The sequence below is a fragment of the Chiloscyllium plagiosum genome, chromosome 24 (genome assembly GCF_004010195.1).
Source record: "Chiloscyllium plagiosum isolate BGI_BamShark_2017 chromosome 24, ASM401019v2, whole genome shotgun sequence".
Classification (NCBI taxonomy): Eukaryota; Metazoa; Chordata; class Chondrichthyes; order Orectolobiformes; family Hemiscylliidae; genus Chiloscyllium; species Chiloscyllium plagiosum.
In genome coordinates this window covers 8,197,083-8,217,463 of record NC_057733.1, presented here as the reverse complement: position 1 = coordinate 8,217,463, position 20,381 = coordinate 8,197,083, and positions in this window count along the sequence as shown.

Below are 20,381 nucleotides of genomic sequence, written 5' to 3'. Positions count from 1 at the left end.
ACCTTTCCCACATCAGCACCAGTGCAGCAGCTCTGCTAGCCACCTACATTTCATTGCAACCCTCAGTCGGTCCCATTCCAGGAGGGGACAGCACACAGTAGGCCTGAGAGAGCCAAGGAAGGACTTCTCACCCCCTATGAGGTCGGGTTTTCTGTCTGTGACTGACTACTTTAAACATCTGGCTGACCATGTCCAAGCCTGTGGACTGATATTAGAGGTGGTCCTTGACTTACTGTACCTGCAGTCCCTGACTGATAGCACACACACCCAACCCTCTTGACATTATAGAGGACTGCTCCCCATCACCATTTGGTTAGTACACGTGGCAGTGTCAATGCTGCTGGCACGTGGTGCAGCCGTGAGACTGATGCAGCCAAACAGAAAAATAGCCACCCTTTTGGCTGATCACTGCTGACAACCAGGACAACCTCCATGGCTCTGTGTCTGTACTGAAAGGAAAGTCAAAGCAGAAGTACTCAGAACCTATTAGCTCTGGCAGAGGGGGCAAAGGGCAAAAAGGGAAGGTAAGGCATGCCAGAGAGGCTACGAGTCTTGAAGTATACACAAAGCAAATGAATGGTTGGAGAGTGAGGTAAGGATACTTAGCCCAATCCCTAAGCTGGGTACTTGTCCCGAGGTGGCTAGTGTCCTTGCAGCTGCACTGTAATGAGAGGGGCTGCTGGGAGCATCGAAGTACAGAGGTGTGCTATAGGTGAATTGAGGATATTGCCATGATGATGATGATGATGATGAGGTGAAGGTGGTATGTGCCAATGTCTACAATGTGGGGTGTGTACAGTCACTATCCATGGAGTATGACCTGAGATGCTGGTGTTGGGGGGTGCCCTAGGTGGAAATCCAGATGGGCAAACAATGAGTTGTAGTTGCTAGGTCCCCGCTTAGACATTCGTGTTGACGAATCTCAGCATCACCATTCTGTCTGGTGGGTGCAGGAATTGGAAACTATTTACCAATGAGGTAAGATTAGGTTATAATGAGGGTGATAATCACTGATTATCAATGCAAATAGGCCTGTCGCTGCTTCCTGGTGAGAATCTAGTCTCGTTGTCCAACACTTGGCTTGAAAAATGGGCCTTTTTGCTGTTGAGAAGGCCCTCACTGGAGATCTCACCTAATCTTCTTGCTGTCGCCCACATTGTTCAGGGGCTGGCGAGAGTTTGCCCATAGTATTCAGCCATTTATTTGTACTCTGCTTAGCAAAGAACAACTCCAAACACATCAGTCAGTCAGGACAAAAGGAAGAACAACTGCACCATATTCAGAAATATTCCTACCTCATCTGCATTAGCAGGCAAAATGCTATAAATAAAACAACTTTAACAGAATAGCATCAGCAGCAGAGCAGCATGAGTACAAAGGTTACGTAAAGTTCATGAGAATGTGGCTTCAGAGTAGTTGATGATTTGTGCCTTTTGCCTGCTTCTGACCCAAGTCAATTATAAGGATGGGCTCTTCAATATCTTTAACTGACAATATGCCAATTACTGGATATTAAGCCATGGTGAGGATAATAGATGAACAACAATTCGAGGTTATCTTTCAAATAGAAAGGCTGTAAAGTGAAGACAAACATCCATCACAGTCTAAAATGTAATTGGTTGTGAAGTCCCAGCAACTCTACCTCTGTCGTATGATCCTGATCTCAGCAGCACCCTATTCTCTACTACTGTGACATTCCCATGTTCCAACACAGATACCTTTAATGTTTTTTCACTGCCGCCTTGCTGTGTCATTAGCATTCCTTCCTTTCTCTCCTTTGTCGAAGCTGTTCCTTCATTCTTTTCCAATTTGACCCTGATGGCACAGACACTCCATCTGTCATAAGAAAACTTCCCTTTCTACTGTTTCTCCAGATCTAATCTTGAGGATTTGGCAAAGAATTTATTCTTCTGCTTCACTCTATTGCAGCAAATCGACCAACTTCATTTTGTTCCCAATTGTTCTTCACTATGAGGTATTTAATTGGCTGTGGAAAGACTTGCATAAAAGCCTTTTCTGCGTGTCCGTGATAAAGCCAACCTTTTGTTACCCATTCCTGGCTGCCCTTGAACTAAGTGGTTGGCTTACATCACAAATAAGGGTCACTGGGTCGAAATGTTAACTCTGCTTTCTCTCCACACATGCAGTCATAGAGGCATGGAAACAGACCCTTCAGCCCAACTTGTCCATGCTGACTAAGTTTTCCAAATTAAACTAGTCCCACTTGCCTGCAGTTGGTCCATACACCTTAAAACATTTCCTATTCATGGACTGGCCCAAATATCTTTTAAACGTTGTAATTGTACCTGCACTGGCAGTTCATTCCGTGTATGAACCAACCTCAGTGTGAAAACCTCAGGTCCCTCTTAATTTTTTCTCCACCCAGCTTAAAATTATGCCCCTCTGGTTTTGAACTCCCCTACCCTAGGGAAAAGGCCTTAGCTATTCACCTTATCGATGCCCCTCATGATGCTATAAACCTCTATATGGTCACCCCTCAACATCCCACCCTCCAGTGAAAAGTGTCCCAGCCTATGCAGCCTCTCCTCATAACTCAATCCCTCCAGTGCCAGTAACATCCTTACAAGTCTTTTCTGAACCCTTTCCAATTTCATAACATCCTTCCCATAGCAGGGTGACCAGATCTGTACACTGTTTTCCAAAAGTGGCCTCACCAACATCCTGCACAACCACAATATGACGAGCCAACTGATAGACTCAATACTCTGACCAACGAAGGCAAGTGTGCCAAACATCTTCTTTCTACCCGTCTACCCTGGCTACCTGTGAGGCAACTTTCAAGCAACTATGCACCTGAATCCCTTGGTCTCTGAGTTTGACAACACTCCCAGTTTGACAACACTCCCCAGACTTGCTGAGCTGCTCCAGCAGTATCTGCTTTGTTATATAGATCACTGTGGATCAAGAGTCACATGTAGGCTAGACCAGATAATAAAAGTTAGTTGCCTTTCCTAAAGGGATGACTGAACCAGTTGGGGATTTTATGACCGCCGTTAACATGGTCACTATCACTGATGAGACAAGCTTTGTATTCTAGATTTGTGAACTGAATTCTAATTTGATCCCATATTTATTCACTTGGCCCTCTGAATTACAAGTCCAGGGATATCATCATGATGTCACCATCTCCTCCCATTATGATGACGTCTTACAGCAGCCTCATATCTTCCTCAGTGAAGGTGACTCCAACGATGTCTTACCTCTGTTCTCAGACTCTCTTAATGAAAGTTCAGTTTTACCTCCCCTCTCCTCCCCTCGGAGGTTGCATGTGAACATTGTATTCTAAAGGAATGTGATGTCTCATAGCTACCCAACTTCAGCGCTATTGAAAACAAAATATGCTGGAAATCGCAGTGAGTCAGGTGACATGCATGGAGAGACAACAAGCTAATGTTTTGAGACAAGATGACTCTTCATCAGAGCTGAAGTGAAATGCAGAGGGGGACAGCATTTATGCTATAGTGAGGGTAGTGGGGTGGAGTGCTGGGGAGAAAGGATGTTGATAGTTCAGTTTAAGTGATTGGAATGGGAGAATATTAGAACAATGTGTGTCTAACTGCCAGACTGGGAGGAACAGACAGTTCCCCTGGGGTAGGGGGAGAAGAGAGAGAACATGATGACAAAGAATGTAACAAGTAAAAACAAGGGGAAAGAATGAGGGTGGGTTTACAGTCTGAAGGTGTTGAACTCAACAGTAAATCCAGATGGTTGTGAAGTGCCTCGTCTGAAGACGTGATGTTGTTCAGCGCTACTGCCTTTGCTGCTATATTTCTGATGTTATGGAAGTAGGTCATCCGGGCTATTGGCCAAGTTCAGCTGGGTAGCACTCTCACCTTTAACATGGAACTTAACCTGTCACTGTCTGATTCAGAGGCTGGCTTTCCAGTGTAGTACTGAGGGAATACTGCACCATAAATAGGTCACATCTTTCAAATGAGATGTTAAACTGAGATGCCATCTGCTTTCACAAGTGGATATATTTTCAAAGAAGAGAAGGGAAATTCTGCCTGGAGTCCTGGGTTCAAGGTTTATCCTTGAACAAACATCACTCAAAACAGTGGCAGGCTATTTTCGGCCCCTTGGTTTTAACACCCTTCACCTATTAGGCACTCTTTGACTTGTCCGGGCATCTCCAGTCTCTACTTACTGGACTCTGGGGTACACAGCATTGGTATCCTGCAGTTGTAACCACTGCTGTTGCTCTTGGAGGTGCGTACCATTGTGTAAAAGGGACAGCAGCTCAGTGACAGCCACTTGTTTGGTTGCAGGCCCAAAGAGGCTGAATGGCCTACTGTGTGCTGAATATTATCACATTACTAGCAGATCATGCAAATAAGTGTGTACCTTAACACATACGTATCTGAATGGGATTTTACATTAAGCTTGGTACTTTGCTGTCCTGGGCTGTTTGAGGGATTGGCATCTGATGAGCAAACTTGGCTTTGCAAATTGTTATTTGGTCATATAAAGCTTGAGTATTGTCGGGAAAGGCATTTTATTGAAGGCTTTGTGTTAGTTGAATGTAGCTTTCTGCTGAATATTACTAACTTTTGTCTTGATGATCAGGCAGAGGTTGGCCTGGTCACTATGCTTAGAAGAGCTTAGGTGGGCTATATAACCATGGTAACCAGATGAATGAGAGACATTGGGAAGTTCTGATGATATGTTGCTGTTTCCATGCTGTTATTCTAATGACACCTGTACCTTTGATGCACTGTAATTTAGTGGTTGCATGTTTGGGATGCATGCAAGTTTAGGAAAATAATTTAGAGCATGTTGTCCTTATCCTGGATTGTGTAGGACAATGTACTGCAGCACTCACATTAAACTGTTGAATCTAAGCTCATTAAAGACCATGGTGAAATCTTGTAGGGCTCTGGTGAGATATGTGGAGCATTGGATAAAAAGTCCAACAAGGCTCATAGAGTCAGAATCCCAAACTAAACTCACCCCATCTGCCTGCTCCTGGCCCATATCCCTCCAAACCTTTCCTATCCAAGTGCCTTTTAAATGTTGTAAAAAAAGAATTTGCCCACATCTTTTTCAATTTCTATCCTCTTAATGTGGAACTTCTCACATCATCCCTCATGCGTTTCATAAGCAGCATGGCCAGTTTCTCACTTGACAACGGTGACCTGCCAAGTAAGTGGGGTAATAATTTGTCAAACACCTTATTTATATTCAGCTTTTAATCTTACTAAACTTGCCAAACAAACTAGTTGTTTGAGAAAATTCAACATAGGAACCATAGCTGGTACCTGACGAGTTCCACTCACTTCTTGCTCTGAACAACCATGTTGGGCACTAGGCGACAAGATCTCATTGTGCAGTGCTGGCCACACATCATACACCAAAGACATTGCATTTGAAAGGTACCAGCCTCTAAGAACCCTCATGGTACATCTATGATCCACTTTCAGGATGTTTCTGCACTTCAGTGCTACCCCTAAGAACTTTGGATGAAGAGTCCCTGGACTCGAAAAGTTAACTCTGCTTTCTTGCAACAGATGCTGACAGACCTTGCTGAGTTTCGCCAGCACCTGCTGTTTCTGTGTATGTTGTTAATGAGACGAGTCTGGTAACAGATGTGATGTGAAAACTCGCAAAATCTTTGCAATGGAAATCCTCCCCAAAAACACAACGTATCTCGGACTCAGGCCAAAAGGAACGGAAGATGCAGATCTGTGAACACAAACCGGAATCAAGTCACTTGATGGACCTGACAGCGCAAACTAGGGTGGTATAGCATGATGTCTCATTAATGACCTGGTTCTGTCGGTGTTGCACACTGATGTCTATACTCCAGAGATTAAAGTCATGGAATCAATTAGAATGAGAAAACAGACCAAACACAATACAACATACAATAAAACATATGTCACTTGCACTAACAGATACTTCCGCGCCTCAACACACACGTCTCACAGATACCATCATTGGAATGAAGGACAAGAACCAAACTAGAACAACATAATGTGCAGTGAGAAATATCAGTACACCTCTCTACCATTACATGGTTGACTGAGTCAGGTCTCCAATTACTGATGTAAAGCCTGTAGGTTTTGACAGTTACTGGCCTACACAAGAACAGTCTGGAGCTATATTTGCAGCCCACACAGTGCTGCAGGCCAAACAAGTCTTGACTCACTGTTATCTACCCTTCCATTAACTGTTTCATTCACTCCTGACCTTTAATAAATATGCTTTGCAAGCAAGCTCCTGGAGGCAGCATGTCACAGTACATTTGTACTCGGAGTCTCTCAACTCAGATAGGGTGAGTATGGCTTGGGGCTTCCCATTTGGAACTTCCGATGGCTGCTGACCAATACATGAGATCCGGCATAGTGAGGTCATGTCGTGGTCTCGACATCAACTTTCCAGTTTCCCAAAGCACTCTGGGCAGGCAGGTGCAGGATTCGGCATCACATCCGCCACTTTGGAATGAAAACCACCATCAATGGGCAGCTGAGCCAACTGACCTGAACAGTACACTGACTGAGACACACTGAGATTGGGGATGACAAAGGAAAACTGGGGTGAAAGTACAGAAGACTCCATTTCCATTGCACAGCAAAACGGTGTGGATATTGAAATAGGCTCCAGACTGCCAACTTGATCAGTTCGTGTTTGATCTTTATTCAACCTAACCATCTCAATGTCCTTCAATCCCTTCTCTGCCGAGAAACATGCTGAATTACCCATTAACCTGACTTATATTGCCCACTTCACAGGTCTTTGGCATAAATTATTTCACAGATCTGTTATCCTGAGGTAAGCAAAGTTCTGACTGATTTGGTTTTCATCTGTAAATTTTCAAATGTTTAATTGTGTCATCTAGAATCTAAAGGTTTCATGCATATAAAAATATACTTGCATTTATGTAGCAACTTACAATGTCTTAAAAGACTTTACAGCCAATTATTACCTATTGAATACAGTGACTACTATGCAGGCAACGATATATAATAGTGAATATTTTGCTTTGATCAATTTTGCTATGTTCATTGCATCATGATTTGGAGATGCTGGTGTTGGGCTGGGGTGGACAAAGTTAAAAATCACACAACACCAGGTTATAGTCCAACAGGTTTCTTTGGAAGCACTAGCTTTCAGAGTGCTGGTCCTTCATTATATCATGTTGAAGAGGTCAATCAATTCACTTTACAGTCTTGCAAATACAAGAAGAATCATAGAATCCCTACAGTGTGGAAACAGATCATTTTGACCCTCTGAAGAACATCCCATCCTGACCACACTGGTCTAGTAACCCCGCATTTCCCACAGCTAATACACCCAGCCTGCACATCCCCGACACTACAGGCAATTTAGCATGGCAATTCCATCTAACTTGCACATTTTGGATTGTGGGAGGAAACCGGAGCACCCAGAGGAAACCCGCACAGACACAGGGAGAATGCGCAAACTCCACACAGATGAGTCACCCGAGGCCGGAATTGAACCCAAGTCCCTGGCTCTGTGAGGCTGCAGTGCTAACCACTGAGCCACTGTGCTGCCTTGCGAATAGCCTTTTGAAACTGGGCGTTGCAAAAGTCAGGGCTCCTCATTGTCAAGCAACATTTTCATATTGTTTACAGGACTATGATGTGCACACATGAAACTCAGGGATTGACACAACACTGCACTAACCCTCATCTCAGCTAAGGCTCTGGTTGGGCCTTTTTTTGGACAATGAACTGTCAGTGTTGAGAGTGAGGTGCTCGAAAAGCACAGCTGGTCAGGCAGCATCTGAGAAGCAGGAGAATTGATGTTTCGGGCATGAGCCCTTCATTAGGAATTCATTCAGCACCACACTCTCGACTCTGATCTCCAGCATCTGCTGTGCTCACTTTCTCCAGTGTCAGTCAGATTGTCAAGTGGAAGTGAAAGTGCCAATCGCTGCATGAGGGGAAAGGGAATAAAACGGTTTACAGAAACTGGTGAGACAGTCTGCCCTTCCAATGACACCTCAATGTGCCTTCCAGCCAGCTTTAGGAAAGAATTATGAATAGTTTCGCTGCTTACTCCCTCTGTCAACCAAAATACTGGATACATGAGCAATGCAAAGAGAAGAGGATGCAGTTAACATAAATTATATTTTATATTTAAAACAAAGCAAGACCTTGCTATAGTCTGGACTGACTGTTTATCCAAATTTGACATTGATGATTATCCAAAACTGATCGGTGTTTATGCAGCAGCTGGAACAGTCTTTATTCACCGCTGTAATACTGGCCCAGGAATCCGCACTTATTATGGTGTTTACACATGAACAGAAAATCGACCACTTCTCAGTGATTTATAGCAGACAGTAACTGGCTGCTCTTCAATCTTTGAATATTATCTTTGAACCAGTCCTTGTGATGTTTACGCACTAACCAAAGGTTGATCTGCCTGTTGGTGTTCAAACATTGACCAGAAATTGGCTGCTTCATAGAAAAGTTGCTAAGAATCCTAAATATTGCTACGTGTCAGAGAGAATGATATGCCAATACATTCCAGTTCAGATCTTCAAGGAGAAGGGTGAAAACCTCTTCAGCAGATTCATATTCCCTTTCACCAAAGGGCAGACTAATTTTGGTTGATACATTCAGATTATACTCTGTGGTCAATACACAAAACATGCTTCTGTTTGCCACAGTTGCACATTTATGGATAGTCCCAGTTGCAAATTATTGAGGTTGTTCCTGAACAGATCCTGAAATTGTCTCCCTAAGATTATTATTTTTTGTCACATTTATCTTACAAGATACAGTGAAAAGAGTTTTGCTGCCACAATCCAGTGCCATTTTGAGTTACAAAAAGAATAATAAGAAATTACATGAATAGAGTTCATTTTCTGCACAAGGGGTCTTCAAGTACAGGTTTAGGATTTCTGCAAGGCGTCCCAGGCCTCAAGGAGTCCCCACACCTCAGGCCTAGCATAGCCAGGAGTCCTTTCTCCAGGCACCGCCTCTGCCACAGCAATCCACTGCCACCTAACAAAGGTCCCCACTCCGGGCAGTACCCATGCTGCAGCCATCCAATGGCCAAGTTCACGCTTCAGGCCTACCGCAGCCAGGAGTCCTCGCACCAGGCACTGCCACAGCCGCAGACCCACTGGGTGTCCCAGTTCAGGCTCCGGGTTGAGTGGGAGCCAGGCATCCTCGTTCTGGGCACTGTCACCGCTGACGAGCCGCCGAGTCCATACTCCGGTCCTACCGCAGCCAGGAGTGCTCGCGCCAGGCACCACCACTGCCACAGCTGATGACCTGCTGAACACCGCTCCAGCTTCCCCACAGTGCCAGAAGATGAATTTAAAAAGATGAGAAAGGAGAGAAAGGGAAGGATGTGGCCAGCCTGAGACAACACTCTGAAGTTGCAGTGTTCCACTGCAGCAATTCATCAAAGCTGCTTAATTAAGCATCTCTCAAATGAATGATCTCTATCATTTAAAAGGACAAAGGAAGCAGGTAGTTTGGAACATCATCACTTCCAGCTTCCCCTCCAAGTCATGCACCACTCTGACTTGGGTGCATAGCGCTGTTCCTTCATTGTCTGCAGGTTACAATCCAACACCTACTCCTCCTTGAGAACACTGTGGAAATACCTTCACCCCATGGACTGGAATCATTTACAAAAGTGGCTCAGTGTTATTACTACTACCGTTGCTAACAGCAACTTCTCAGGGAAAATGAGGGATGGAGCAAAGTTAGCGATACTCATTTCCCAAGAATGACACCTTTTGAAAAGCACCTCAACCACTGCCAACAGACCTAATATTGCCAATCCTTTTCATTTACTCTGAACTTAGTGCAATGCTTGTATTCCAAGCAGAAAACTACAAAGCAGGAAGACACGTGATGAACATTGTGGTACAATCTTACCCTGACTGGCCAATCTTTGACTGATAGTACAGATGCCCTTTCAGTGACACCAACCAGTGAAATGTGAATGCTCATGTGCGGATGAAGTTCAAACGCTCATTAACTGCTTGAATGACTGTTATTGAAAAATGATAATATCATAAGTCACACAACGCCAGGTTATAGACCAACAGATTTATTTGAAATCACAAGCTTTCAGAGCTTGATGAAAATAAACCTGTTGGACTATAACCTGGTGTCGTGTGACCTCTGACCTTGTCCTCCCCAGTCCAACACCAGCACCTCCACATCATAGAAGAAGGATGTTTCATGAGCTTACTCTGACTTCTCCACCTCAACAGATCCTTGAAAAAAAAAAGCCAACAGGCATCAGGGGACCTATGAGGAGTGATCCCTATGAATAGGCAGAACTTGCAATTCTCTCAAAACCCTTGCAGAATTAGTAACGGGGGTCGGTCTTCCTTTCTAATGTCGCTGATTTGCTGAACAAAGTGGGATGAAGCTCAAGGGCTCATTAAAGATCAATGAGCACTTCTTATTGTTTAAGTAATTAAAGCAATTAATCATCAGGAACGACAAATTAAAGAATTACATTTATTTAATCACCTTAACATATTTTCCAGGATCAGTTCCAAGTACTTCACATACACTGAATTACTTTAATGTACATTGATGGAATGTCAAGCCAGATATTCCAAAAGAATCCTCAAATCACAGACTCCTCCACAGTGTGGATGCAGGCCATTCAGCCCATTGAGTCCAAACTGACCCCCTAAAGAGCATCCACCCAGCCCAGACCCCCCACCCTATCCCCGTAACCTGTTTTTCCCATGGTTAATCACCCCTAACCTGTGTATCAATACTCACTATGGGCAATTTAGCATGGCCAATCCACCTAACCTGCACATCTTTGGGCTGTGAGATGAAACCGGTGCACCTGGAGGAAACCCACGCAGACACAGAGAGAATGTGCAAACTCCACACAGTCACTTGAGGGTGCAATTGTACCTGGGTCTCTGGTGCTGTGAGTCAGCAGTACTATCCACTAAGCCTCTGTACTGTCCCGAAAGCAGCAATGAGGCAAATGATCATCTAACTTGTTTGTGGTTGTAGAAGCCAAAACCTTGATCTTTTACATAATGGGATCTTCAGTGTCTACCTGAGTCTTCAGATCATGAGTAAGTAACTGATTGATGTCTTTCAGAGGAGTGCACCTCTGACAAACACAGCACTCCATTCAGTAACACTCAGTCTGGACAAGGCAGTGAAATGCATAGGGTTTAAACCCACACCTTCTGATCAGAAGTAAGAGAGAAAACTAGAGGCAATTTTTATTTGAAGAATGTCCTATGATAGGAAGAGGGAAGGAGCTGGTAACAAGCATAACATCCTCTGTTATGTCAGTAACTCTAAAACTCTGACCAGTGAGGCAGGGTTTTGGCATTTTCTGGAGCTCAAAGTTGAGAAAGAAGACCCAGTAATGGAGCAGAGCTTCAGGGACCAAGGCTCTCTTGGTAAATATACTCATAGATAAGAGAGGATGACAAATAATGTTTTGCTTCAAAGTATAATTGGATTTAGAAGATGAATTGACTGCCAGAAATGAAGACAACAGTGTTTTTTTTTGCAAATGGTTGTCATAAAAGATTCCATAGCATTAATTTGAAAAAAGTACTGGGAGATCTTCCCAGTAGTCTGACTAATATTTATCTTTCAACCAACACCTATAAAGCAGAATATCTGATCATCATAACATTGCTTCTTGTGGGACATTATTGCATGAAAATTATTTCAGATATTATTAAAGGGGCCTTGACCTCCTGGCCATTCCTACTTGCACTACAAGGCTACGTAGGCTCTGTATAGACTTGAAGCAGACATGCGATATGCCTTTAAGAAGCATGCTCATGATGTCATCATGATACCATGCCATGTGACCTAACCAGAAGATCCCAGCTAAAGTCTCACCTGCTTCTGATGTGATACAACACAGCTGCCAGGTTGAGTTAAAAACATATGCAAGTCTGCCTTCATCCTACTGCGTCCTATTGCAGCATGACATGCTGAGGGTAACATGTTACAGTTCTTCTGAATAGCTTTAGAACATAGATCAGTACAGCACAGTACGGGCCCTTTGGCCTTTGATGTTGTGCTGACCTTTTAACCTAATCTTAAGATCAAACTAACCCTTTTACTGTCATCTATGTGCTTACCCAAGAGTTGCTGAGCTTGAACAGAGACACAGAAGTGCCTGTGAAGTGCTGTAATAAAGGTTTAGTGAATTTTTTAGTAACGAGAGGTATTCAGCCGTACATGACTCACATCTCTTTCTTATGATATGGAAGGTAAACTAAGCATGATAGAGTGATACAGATGGTCCAACTCGTTCATGCTGACCAGGGTTCCCAAAACAAACTAGTCCTATTTGCCTGTGATTAGCCAATATCTCTCTAAACTTTTCTATTCATGTACCCTTCCAAATATCTTTTAAAGTTTGTAACTGTACCCACCTCTACCACTTCCTCTAGCAGTTTATTCCAGATTTTCACCACACTCTGTGCGAAGACATTGCCCCTCAGGTTCCTTTTAAATCTCTCACCTTAAACCTGTGCCCTCTACATAGAAAAAAGAACATTACAGCACAGTGCAGGCCCTTCGGCCCTCAATGTTAGCCCCTCTAACCTACACTATTCCATTTTCATCCATATGTTTATCCAATGATCATTTACATGCCCTTAAAGTTGTCGAGTCTACTCCTGTTGCAGGCAGGGCATTCTACCCCTCTTTTCCTCTCTGAGTAAAGAAACTACCTCTGACATCTATCCTACATCTATCATTTCTCAGTTTAAAGCTATGTCCCCTCATGCTAGCCATCTCCATCTGAGGAAAAAGGCTCTCGCTATCCACTCTATCTGACCCTCTGATTATCTTTTATGTCTCAATTAAATCACCTCTCAACCTTCTCTCTAACAAAAACAGCCTCAAGTCCCTCAGCCTTTCCTCATAAAATCTTCCCTCCATACCAGGCAACATCCTAGTAAATCTCCTCTGAACCCTTTACAAAACTTCCACATCCTTCCTATAATGCAATGACCAGAATTGTACGCCAAACACCTGGTGTGGCCGCACCAAAGGTTTTTATATCTGCAACATGACGTCATAGCTCCGAAACTCAGTCCATCTAACAATAAAAGCTAGCACACCGTTTGCCTTCTTAACAACCCTATCAACTTGGTTGGCAACTTTCAGGGATCTATGTACACGGACACTGAGATCTCTCTGCTCATCTACCTACCAAGAATCTTACCATTAGCCCAGCACTCTTTATTCCTGTAGCTCCTTCCAAAATGAATCACCTCACACTTTTCCGCATTAAACTCCAATTGCCACCTCTCAGCCCAGCTCTGCAGCTTATCTATGTCCTTCTGTAACCGACTACATCCTTCGGCACTATCCACAACTCCAACGACCTTAGTGTCAACCGCAAATTTACTAACCCATCCATCTACACCCTTACCCGGGTCATTTATAAAAATGACAAACAGCAGTGGCCCCAAAACAGATCCTTGCAGTACACCACTAGTAACTGAACTCCAGGACGAACACTTCACATCAGCCACCACGTTCTTTCAGCTAGCCAATTTCTGATCCAAACTGCTAAATCACCCTCAATCCCGAAACTCTGCATTTTGTGCAATAGTCTACTGTAGGAACCTTTATCAATCATCTTACTGAAATCTCGATACACCTCATCAACCACTTTACCATCATCCACCTGTTTAGTCACTTTCTCAAAGAACTCAATAAGGTTTGTGAGGCATGACCTACCCCTCATAAAACCGTGTTGACTATCCCGAAACAACTTATTCCTTTCTTGATGATTATAAATCCTACCTCTTATAACCTTTTCCAACAACTGAAGTAAGGCTCACTGGTCTATAGTTGAGGGCGGCACAGTGGTTCAGTGGTTAGCACTGTTGCCTCACAGCACCAGAGTCCCAGATTCAATTTCAGCCTCGGATGACTGTCTGGGTGGAGTTTGCACATTCTCCCCGTGTCTGCGTGGGTTTCCTCCGGTTTCCTCCCACAGTCCAAAGATGTGCAGGTCAGGTGAATTGGCCATGCTAAATTGCTCATAGTGTTAGGTGCGTTAGTCAGAGGGAAATGGGTCTGGGGGGGTGGGTTACTCTTCGGAGGGTCGGTATGGAATTGTTGGGCTGAAGGGCCTGTTTCCACACTGTAGGGAATCTAATATAATCTAATTACCAGGACTGTCCCTACTCCCCTTCTTGAAAAAGGGGACATTTGCTATCCTCCAATCCCCATCCCTCTTCCTACCTACGTCGTTAGTGCATATGTGGACCACAATTTGAGGCTGCTCTCAAGGATCCCGAAAACATGATCATAGACATCACGAATCCTGGCACCTGGGAGGCAACACACCAACTATGAGTCTCTCGCGTTCCCACAGAACCTCTTATCTGTCCCCCTAACTATGGACTATCCTCTAGTTTTGAACTCTCCTACCCAAAGAAAAAGACCTTTGCTATTCATTTTATCTATGTCCCGCATGGTTTTATAAACCTCAATAAGATCACCCCTCAACTTCCTTGGCTCCAGGGAGAAAGGTTCCAGCCTATCCTCATAGCTCAATCCTTCCATTCATGGTATCATCCTTGTCAATCTTTTCTGCACCCTCTCCAACTTAAGATTGTCCTTCCTATAGCAGGGCAACCAGAACTGTACACAGTAGTCCAGAAGTAGCCTCACTTCAGATCATGATAGCTGTAATCATTTACTATCACATCATATTTTCACAGAGTTGATATCTCTAATACATAGGAAGCATGCATTTAAGGTGAGGGGGGTGGGGGAAGTTAAAGGAGACAAGTGTTTTTTACAACGAGAGTGGTGGGTATCTGGATCGTATCTGCTAGGGATGGTGGTGGAGACAGACACGTTAGGGGCATTTAAGAAGATTTTAGATAAGCACATAAACGTGCAAGAAATGGAGGGAATATGGACCAAGGTCAGGCAGAAGGGATTAGTTTTATTTGGCGTCGTGTTCTGCATATCATCATGGGCCGACTGGCCTGCTACTGTGCTGTCTGATTCACATCAACCTACAAGTGAGATATGAAGGTGGTGACTGTGGAGGGGGGGTGGGACGAGGTTGGAGGTTGGGGGTTGGGGGGGGTTGGGGAGAAGGGACAGTCGCTGATGGCCATGACTCCTGGAGGAGACTGTTTGGGTAGGCATTGGTAGGAGCAAACAGATCGAAAGTCTGAGCTTGCCAAGAAGAGGAGGCAAGTTGCAACAGAAGCCTTGGCCGCCCCCTGTTTTCCTCAACACCAAAGGAGGCTAGGGATTAGCACGGGCTCCTGAGCTACACTGGACGGTGCTGAGCTCCCACACACGACCATCAGGGTGCAATCATCATTTTATGAGAGACGGAAGGCTGCCTGCAAGACAGTTAAAATGCTTGGGACATCCTGTGATTGTGAAAGATGTTATATAAATGCAAGTCTTTCAAAACCTTCTTTGAATTTGCATTTAACTGAACAACCTGCAGAAGGGCAGAAGCTGTGCGTGAATACTCTGCGATTTCCACTCAGTTGACCATCTTAAATGTTAGCAGTTCAATAAAAGCAAATTTCCAAGTCTCTGAGCAAATTATCATTGACACATTAAGTAAAAGGCAATTGATTGCAAAGTAACAGTGCAAATCCTTTGGGTTTTTTCTCTCAAAGGGACCATTTCCCGATTGGACTATTGCCCGTATCCTACCTCTTACTGCTTTCAATTTGCACCTTGCAGAGTAAATCAATCAGAAAATGGGGAAGGTACAAAGTAACAAACACTTGAGACAATTGTAGGCAGGACCTCATCCATTTCTTCAGTAGCTCAAATACAATTTTGTTTTCGAACAGCTTGTGGGGTAAATAGCTGTAGTCTCTCTGCAAAGATTGCAGCGGAATAAAAAGGTTACATTTGAGCAGATTAGCAATATCAAGCCAGTGAACAATGGGGAACCAATGAATTTCATATCATTCTGTTCTCCTCAGAGCACAACTGTTGTTCCATACAGCAAGGACTGAGCCTCCAACTGGGTTCTTATGAAAGGGGGAAAGCGTACATTCTATTCACAATCTGTTGAAAGGCACATTGCAGAGGAATACAAGCTTCTGACGTAACGAGCAATTGGGACATTCCAACTGTGCAGCGAAAAGGACAGAACAATAGAACCTACATTTATATAGTGCCGCAGGGCCCAAGCACTTCATGGCCAATGAATTATCCACATTAAGGACATTTGTTTCCTGCAGCGAGCTTCAGCAGTCTGCCACACTCATTGAGATCTTAACTCTAAAAGGATTTTGGCTGGGCTACGGGAACCTGAACTGAGATTTAATTAATTTCTATTTCTTGATCACTGGGATTGATTTCGAGTGACTCCTGCTTGAGCTAACTCGAGCAGAAAGGGGATGGTGGTCTCCCTGCATTGTTAGGATCAATGATGCCAGCTTTTTGAAATGGGCTTGTCACTGCCTGCCCCAAGCACTAAGTCCCTTTGGATACGGCAGTCGAGATGCTAGGATACAAATGGATTCCTGATCACTAATTTCCTGGCAGGAACTTGCAAAGGTTCTGACCAGCTCTCTGGGCAATGAAGTTGTGAACTACTTCTGGCTGTCTGGAGGGAACAGTAGTGCACCATGGTCCCCATAAATAACCTGGGCCATCCTATACCACTGCACCATCCCAGAAGCCCATACCTCTGTGCTTTTAAACCCGCTCAAAAGAGTTTTGGACAAAGTTAAAAATCACACAACACCACGTTATGGTCCAACAGGTTTATGTGGAAGCACCAGCTTTCAGAGTGCTGCTCCTTCATCACAACTACCTGATTGTGTGAACTTTAACTTCGTCCACCCCAGTCCAACACCGGCTCCCCCACATCAGAATTTTGGAGGCAGTTCCAGCTTGATTTTCAGGATTCAATCTGGCAAGGTGTTTTGGAGCTGCCTGTTAGGTGGCCAGCAGCTTGCCTGCTTCAATGAAATGAATTTGGAGCCTTAGACTGGCAGGGGTCCTTCTTCCCTGTCAGAATGGGCAGCTGGTTAGAGGTCAAAACCTAACTCGATGTCTACTTTCATAACTGAGTACAGTCGTAGACCACAGAATGCCATATGTTAAAGGAAAAGGAATAACTAGAGAGAGATTAGGACCAAAGTAGACACGTCTGTGTAGAACCACTGGAGATGAACGATGTCCTCAATGAATATTTCTCTTCTGTGTTTACTGTGGAGAAAGACATGGAGACTTGGGAACTTGGTGAAGTTAGTGGTGATATCTTCAGGACAGTCCATATCACAGTAGAGGTGGTGTTGGATGTATTAGAATGTGTAAAGGTGGATAAATCTCCTGGTCCTGACCAGATATATCCAAGAATGTTGCAAGAGACTGGAGAAGAAATTACAGGGGCCCTGGCTGATATTTTTGCATCATTGTTAGCTACGGGTGAGGTCCCGGAAGACTGGAGGGTAGTGAATGTTTTGTCATTATTCGAGAAGGGCTGCAAAGAAAAGGCTAGGAACCAAAGACCAGTAAACTTAATGTCTGTGGTAGGTACGTTATTTGAGAAGATTCTGAGAGTTAAGATATACATGCATTTAGAAAGACAGGGTTTGATGAGGAGTAGTCAACATGGCATTGAGAGTGGGTGATCATGCCTCACAGATCTGTTAGACTTCTTTGATGAAGTGATCATGAAGGTTAACGAGGGCAGGACGGTAGATGTAGTCAATTTGCATTTCAGCAATGCCTTTAATAAGGTTCCACATGGTAGGCTGCTGAGGAAGGTTAGATTGCATGGAATCCAGGGGGAGCTATCGAATTGGATACACAATCGGCTTGATGGTAGTAAGCAGAGGGTAATAGTGGAAGGATGCTTGCCAGATTGGAGGCCTGTGACTGGTGGAGGGGCCTCAGGGGTCAGTGTTGGGCCCATTACTGTTTGTTATCTATATCAATGATTTGGATGAGAATGTACAAAGCATGATTAGTAAGTTTGCAGATGACACTAAAATAGGAGGTATCATGGACAGTGAACAAGGTTTTTAGAAATTGCAGCAGGACCTTGATCAGCTAGGGAAGTTGGTCGAGAAATGGGAAATGGAGTTACATATCGATAAGTGTGAGGTCTTCCATTTTGGAAAGTCAAACCAAGTCAAGTCAAATCTAGGAGTTTCTTGGTGAATGTTAGGGTTTAAGGAAGGTGGTGGAACAGAGGGATCTTGGAGTTCAGGTGCATGGTTCTCTGAAAGTAGAGTCACAGGTAGACAGGGCAGTGAAGAAGGCATTTCACACACTGCCCTTCATCAGTCAGGGCATTGAGTATAGAAGTTGGAAATTTATGTTGCAGTTATATAGGATGTTGGTGAGGCTGCACTTGTAGTACTGCATTCAGTTTTGGTCACCTTGCTAGAGGAAGGATGTTATTAAACTGGATAGAGTGGAGAAGAAATTTACAAGGACGTTGTCAGGACTCAACGGTCTGAGATATAGGGAGAGGTTGGACAAGCTAGGATGTTTTTCTTTAGAGCATAGAAGAATGAGGGGAGAACTTATGGTGGTGTATAAGATCATGAGAGGCATGGATAGGGTGAATACATTTAGTATTTTTCCCAGAGTTAGGGAATAGAGGACTAGAGGGCATCAGTTTAAGGTTAGAGGGGAAAGAATAAAAGGGAACCTGAGGGACAACATTTTTACACAGAGGGTGGTACACAATGGAATGAGCTGCCAGTGGAAGTGGTTAAGGTGGGGATATTAACAATATTTAAAAAGCATTTGGACAAATACATGGATAGGAAAGGATTAGAAGGATATAGGCCAAGTGCAGGGAAATGGGGTTAGTGTGGATGGACATATTGGTCGGCATGGACCAGTTTGTGCCAAAGGGCCTGTCTCTGTGCTATAGGGCTCTATGACTGGTTCTCATCACTGAGGGAAAGTGGATGGATGTGTTGCTGAGGTTAACTGAGATTAATTGGAGTGACTGTGATTGTGGTAACAGGCTGCGATGGCTACATGAAGTCAGCAACCTCTCTCAGTCTCACTTCTGCCACAAAGTGCCATGTTTGATCAAGCTATGGCTGTTAAGAACATAAGAACTAGGAGCAGGAGTGGGCACTTCTGCCCCTTGGGCCTGCTCCCCAATCTCGGCCTCAAGTTCACTTTCCTGCCCGTTCCCCATAGCCCTTTAACCCATTACTGTCTGTAATGTCGGTATCTCGATCTCAATCTTATTCAGTGCTTCCGACATCCACCGTAGTTTGGGATAAGTGACTTCCACAGAATCATGGTCCTTTGAGAGAATTAATTCCTCCTCATCTCTGTTCTAAATCTGTTACCCCTTACTCTAAAACTGTAACCCCTCATTCTAGATTGGCCCATGATGGGAAACATCCTCTCCACATCTACTTTGTCAATCCCCTGAAGCATCTTACGAACCTCAATTAGATCTCCTCTCGACCTTCTAAAGTCTAGTGAGTATAGGCCTACACAGCTCAATCTCTCCTCATAAAACAAGCCTGTCATCTCTGGAGTTAATCTCGTAGGTCTGATTGCAACTGCCTCCAGTGCAATTAGATGCCTGAAGTCGAGTTGCTGCTGGAATTGCTGCATGAGTCTCCTCTAACCTTACCTCGTCTAACTCGCTCAACGCAAGCATCTATACCTCTCTCCCTTCTGTGTTTATCAGATCGGGGATGGATAAATACAACTAATTGCTACCTTTCAAACTACTACCCATTCAGTTCATAATTAACCATCGAGCTGAATGAATTTACTCCATTGCTTTTGGTTGTGAACAAGTTACCAGATCATTAATATTATAATCAGCAATGCACCTGAAAGGGTGACGGAACATTACTCAACAGTCAGTTTCAGAAGGGATTTGGATAGAAACATTTTTTTCTCTCCATTTTTTAATGCAATATAAGTATCATTATCAAGGCCAGCTTTGTCAGCCATCCCGAAATGAGCTTGAAGTGATTTCAACCTCCATTAAGAGAGCTCCCCTTTGAGGACCCAGTGTACGTACTATGCAGTGACAGAGAGAGTCACCTAAGAGTGGAATCAAACCGTGTTCCTGGTGCTGTGAGGCAGCAGTGTAAACCACTGAGCCACCAAGATACCCTCATATGATCATCATTAATCTCAGCCTCACCTCCACCTTCATGCACATTCCTCATAACCATTGACCCCTTTAAGATCAAATATCTAACAAAATTCTTCAGCCCATTTTGGAAGTAAAGTTCTTTTTCATGTGAAGTTGGGTTCGATAATTTTTTTGTCCTGTGTTCTTCTATCTATATCCTTGTCAGGACATTGTCTATTCAGTATTTCCTCTGAATTTCATGGCCACTACTGGAATTGTACACTTCTGATGATGTATTTCATGGGTGTGAAAATGCTGTGAGGTGTATGACA